Source organism: Tachysurus vachellii, chromosome 9 (assembly GCF_030014155.1).
Source record: "Tachysurus vachellii isolate PV-2020 chromosome 9, HZAU_Pvac_v1, whole genome shotgun sequence".
Classification (NCBI taxonomy): domain Eukaryota; kingdom Metazoa; phylum Chordata; class Actinopteri; order Siluriformes; family Bagridae; genus Tachysurus; species Tachysurus vachellii.
This window is the reverse complement of record NC_083468.1, coordinates 25,086,397-25,092,396: the sequence shown is the minus strand read 5'-3', so window position 1 is coordinate 25,092,396 and position 6,000 is coordinate 25,086,397.

Sequence of the window (6,000 nt, the reverse complement as noted above, 5' to 3'; positions counted from 1 at the left end):
TACAAAGTGTTTGCACTTCTTTTGCTGCATTACTCTCAAAAGGATATCTTCATGATATATTTATTGACATTCTCTGGGTCTTCTGGGTATGACAGTTTGGGTTGGACAATCAGAGAGGTAAGATTTGTGATGTCACTGAAAGACAAGTTGCTGCCTGCAAATTCAGTTATTTCTGTTGTAATTAATTCAATAAAGAACTCAAAATATATTTCAGCCACTATTGTTGTTTGTATATTCTGGGCCTGCATGAGATGTCAAACAGTGTGGCCAATCTGTGTGTTCATTTAATTATTTGTGCGATCACTAACCTTTAGGTGAATTCCTGTCATATTGCATCTATATAGAAGCCTATAAGTATTCACTTTCAGAAAAATCACATTTTATCACTTCTATACACATTTTAATACTAAAACAGGTGGTAAGTATTTATATCTTGGTGGAAACAAAGTTTCCTTACAAGGTTATTGTAGCATCCAACACAGACATATCCTTTCCAGACTACTGGAGTTTTGCTATTTAAAGCACATGTATTTATATTTTGCTATGAAAAATCACAGTTCGCAAACTATTTATGTGAGTTCTGAAACATCTTTATTATATGTTTTGTCTTTAATGAATTTTGTGATATCTGGTATTTTGTCCCTGCGTTGTCCTTTGAGCACTTTAAATATTGTCTTAGATTTTATTGTTTTGACCCTGTCAGTAATCCTCATGCAAATGGATCTTTACTCTGGGTGGGCTGCATGAAGGATAACTCCTCACCCATAGCACAAACTCTGCTTGTCATCTATGGCTGGGCCTATTCCCTGCCTGAACACCAGGGGGATATTCTGGCAGGCTTTGTTTATCTGTGCCATGTGCCTTTATATTTGTTTTTTTATATCACATGTTAGCCCTGCCCTTCCTTTATCCAGTCCTGCATCTGCACAACTGATCCTTGTGTTTCAATGATTGTCAAATCCTGTCTTCTGCCCTGGTGGCTTCCATCCTGTCAGCAGAGAAAGCTATTTGGCTAGGTCAAAATCTTTTTGACTGTTCCAGCTCTGGCTCAGAGGTTTGATCTTTCTTCCATTCAGGCATCACCTCAGGGTTATAAGGGTTACATGCCGCAGGCTTCATACCCTTATGTGGAATGAAGTAATTTATACTGACGTACATGTCCCTTAGTGACACTTGTTTTTGGATTGTGTAGGAAACCCTTCCACAATCCCACTAAGAATGTGTCCTAGATTGCACGGGTTATTTTAAAAACATAAGATCAACTATCAAAGTTGGTCTTACCTTGACATGGGTTGTCCTTCAAAGTCCCTCGGTCTTCTCACAAACGATCCTCTTCAAGTTCTTCTACCCAACCTATTGTTTGAATCTTTAGATGAAGGAGTCAGACTTAGACCTTCTTGTCTTTTCGGGGTTCTCACAATGGGAGGCCTTATTTTTATTAAACGCAATGTAATACAGATAAATGTGTGTAATATATGTAAAGTAAAATAAAAGAAAATTACAAATAAAATCTCCTTCAAATAGTCAAACAATTTTAGAATAGGTAAAAGTAATTAAAAATGCAAAGATAGTAACAAAGTGTATGCCTGCGTATGTTTTCTGATACACACTAAATAAGCAATGACACACACACAGCTTGCCTACAATAGAATGCACACACAATAATTTTCCAGAAAAGCTTTAATACACTTTTCTCACTGTGACTACTAGGCATAGTGTCTTTAGTCACATCAACCTCTCTTCCCACATCGGCTCTCACTGATAACTTCATTGGGTATATATGGGTATATATGTGCAGTTAAGTTACTGCATCTGCTAAGTTGTTGTTACATATTGCTTGTACTTGCAGTTTCAGTAAAGGTCACTAACAGGTCGCTGTGTTCTTATTCTAGAACCTCGCCTCAAAAGCAAACATCACTATACAGTACAGTATGTGTGTGAAGCTTAATACAGTAGTATACTATTATAAAAGAATACATGTTTAATAGTAAAGAAAAAACATTCTTAACAAAATTATATTTTTCAGTCTTATGAAGTCTTCTTCCAACTGTCTAGGTACAGTGTCTGATCATATTGCATATGACTGATCCTAGTGACTGATAGTGACTGATCCTCAGTCAATTTCAGCAGTTGTTCATCTTCTTGTTTAGAAGTTTCATTCATTCATTCATTTTCTACCGCTTATCCGAACTACCTCGGGTCACGGGGAGCCTGTGCCTATCTCAGGTGTCATCGGGCATCAAGGTAGGATACACCCTGGACGGAGTGCCAACCCATCGCAGGGCACACACACACTCTCATTCACTCACGCAATCACACACTAGGGACAATTTTCCAGAGATACCAATCAACCTACCATGCATGTCTTTGGACCGGGGGAGGAAATCAAAGTACCCGGAAGTTTAAATCTTAGAAGTTTAAATCTTTCAATTCACTAACCAATTTTTCTAGTTTAAGGATATTTTCATCCATTTGCAATTGTTTTTTCTCCTTTTGTCTTTCTCTCCTTCTTTTATGTTTCTCTCTTTTAGTTTGGTTTAGTTCACTTTGCTTCCTTATTGGAATTTCATACTTTTTTTAGTCTTCTGATTATGACTGGCAAAGATCTTGTGAATGATTCGGGCATGAGTAACTTATAACTTCATTCCATTTCACCTTTCTCTCTCCAGGAAGAGACCCCAGTTCTTGACCTTGGGTCCCATTTTAGGGACATGGCTTTGGCTCTATCTGTACCTTACCCCCAGTAGCTCTGCTCTGTCAAAGTGTGCCACGTTTGAGTACACCTTTATCTAGTGGCTCCTCAGTGACCCACTCAAATTTTGTTTGCCTAAACAATCTCTGTCCTAGACAGCACTCCTTGAGAGATTCCTGTCAGGAAGGACCTCTTCTCTCAGGTGCAGAGGGCAATCCTAAACCTCCACCCAAGATGTGGAAGCTTTAGGTTTGGCCCTGAGGGGGACCAGTTCCTACTGGCAGGCCTCTCATTTGAGGTAGTATATACTCTGCTGAATGCTAGGGCCCCCTTGACTAGAATGCTGTACACTGTAAAGTGGAGGCTTTTTCACTTCTGGTGTGATTTACACCATCAGGAGCCAGTGCAGTGCCCTGTTGGTATAGTGCTGGAGTTTCTGCAGTCTTTTCTATCTCAGAGGACTGTCCAAGGTCTATGTGGCTGCTATTGCTGCGAACAACTAACCTTCCTTCAGGGCCTCCTCAGGTAGGCACCCTCTGGTCTCTCATTTTTTGCACAGTGCCAGATGGCTGAGGCCATTCTCTAGACTGTGCCTCCCCTCCTGGGACCTAAGCCTCTCATTGAGAAATTTCTGACCATAAAGATGGCTCTACTCTTAGTTCTTAGACCTGCAGTCTGTAGTCACCCCCACCTGATTAGGATTTGACCCTGGCATATTCAAGGCTATCCGACACCACAGGGAGGGATATGTTCCAAAGGTGCAAAAGATGGAGAGTTTTCTGTTAATTTTGCAGGCCTTTTGTCCTCTGCCCCATGAGTTTTCAGAACAGGAAAGGTTGCAATTGCTGTGCCCAATAAGGACTGCTTCAAGCCAGTAAATTGATGTTTGTGCACACAGAGCTTCAGATGCAACTTTATCAATGAAGCATTCACATAGCCATGATGCAGCATCTCAATCCCTTCTCAGGGAACAGTGTTACATGCATGTGCTGCTAAACTATGTGCCAAATCTGTTTGCATTGTTGTATTTTTTGCATGTGTTTACTCATCAATAGAGGAACAGATATTGCTCCTAGACTTCATTGTCAAGGATTGCATAGGTAATTATAGTAAGCTGTGGAGACATATCAGATAAATATGTATATATACATGAACAAAGGTGTGAATTAAAGTGTAATGTAACTAGTTAACAATATACAATATACAATGTACACAGCTACTTGAAGAATGGTGAATTACATATACATTCAGAAAGTGTCTGATGGCTGATGTCTAAGGTAGTGTTTTACAAGGTAGAGCAATGGGCTGCTATAGGGAACGTAAACACTGACTTTTGTGTAATATAAAGCTTAGGAAAGTGCTCATTCTACATGTCTGCTGTGCCCTTATATAATGTCCCTGCTTTTGCTCAAGGGTGATTATTTGCTGTCACACTCGTTGGCTGCCAGCAGTCAGTTTTTTTGCCATCCCACCTTGAACCATGTGTTTCTTTGCTACATTATGATGTCTGTTGAAATGGTGCTGTCCATTCAGTACCCAGGTGGCAGTTATGTCAGAAGCATGTTTTGGCTGTGTGTTGTGAGAACTCCTCCCTTAGCTCTGAGCCTACTGCTGCTGGATGTATGGGCCACAGGGCATATTTACACAACAGGACATTTCATTGGAAGACCTCTGCACTGTTTTGCACCAGGAAAGAAAGGTCCTGAAATTAACCATTTGGTCACCCAGATATTGGCATCCTTACCCCGCACCATCCAGTGCATAGGAGTATGAGTGATCAGTCGTAGTAATAGTGGCCATTGATAGCCCACTTTATTGCAAGGGCGTTTTTTCATGCAGTGCAAACTTTATTTAGTGGGGTTTGCTTCCAGGTTATGTACAGGATTGTGTGTTCCTCCCCTTCAAATTGTTGTGGCAGGATGGTTCTCAGTCCCCTTGGTCCAGCTGACTTGTGTGGCTTGGCCATTAGAAAGAAAGCCTTTATTATTCTCACATTTACACAGTGAAATTCTTTCATTGCATATCCCAAGTTCTGAGCATATCAGAGCACATGATACAGCACCCCTGGAGCAGAGAGGGTTAAGCTATTTACTCTGAGCTTGGGCTCTAACCTTACAATCAACAACCCTGGGCCTTAGTCACTTTAGCTACCTCCTCACCATTTGAACATTCTGGAGCTCTGTTTGCCTGGCCAGGTGGGGGAGTGGATGATGACTATGTCAAAGTATGACAAACTGTCCATGGGGTCTCAGGATGAAGTCCATAAGACACTGAATTGTTGCTGGGATTCCATGTATGCCAAAGGGGGGAACCTGGTACTGGCAGTGGCTGCTGATGGTTGAGGCTGGGCTTTGGCTCAGAAGCTCAGGAAACTTGCTGAAATCCTATTTTGAGGTCTAGTGGGTATAATAAGTGAGATTTCCCCAGCCATTGTACCAGGTTGTCCAAAGCCATTGCAGAAGCTCAGGTTGCAGGAAAGAGGTAGAAGAAAAATGTCAGCAAACTGCTTAAACAGCTACATCAGTTCAGTATAGCTGGACAGACCAGGGTCACTGAGTGCCCGGATTCTAAGAAGTCTCCATTTCACATTGACAGAGGTGGTGGTTGCATTGGGTGATCTCAAAGTGTGTGGGAACAGCAGGTTTACCAAGGCTTGTCAGCTTATTGTGGGGCTAGAGGTCTGGCTTAGTAACCTGGACACCTGGTCATCCAGTGAGAGAGTGCTCATGAAATGGAGCATCATCAGTTCCTTAACAAGTTCCTTAGCCATATGCTGTTCAGGCTGAAGCCACCTCTTAGTACTATGCAGCAGAGTGTTCATATGAGCCTGTCAGAGTGCTGGGAATCTGGCCACAATGCACTATGATCTATCTCTTAAGCACCACATATATGGCAGCCTCTACTGGCAAGAACCCAAATTTGGACCCTATGAATTGGTTCTACCCAGAGTGGAAGGAATCAAGTATGCAGACCCAGATCTCCTTGTTCCATTCATCGCTGAATCCAACTCTCTCAAAGGTCTGCAGGTAGGCTTTGACATTGTACATGCTGTTGAGTTTCATGAAGAGGTATTGGGGATGAAGTAGAGGCAGTCTAAGAGAGGAATGGCAGTGATTGTAAGGGTCCATATGAGGTTTGTGGGGTGAATATCTGAATTACACATGAATAAGCATATTGGCTAAATTGCTTTGAGTTTTGCCTAGTCTTTCGCTTCTGGTTTTATCTACCAGTCTACACTGCCCTAGTGATCTGATGGAGATCATAGAAGATTCATTTTAAAAGAAAATGATTACTTACCATTCATCACC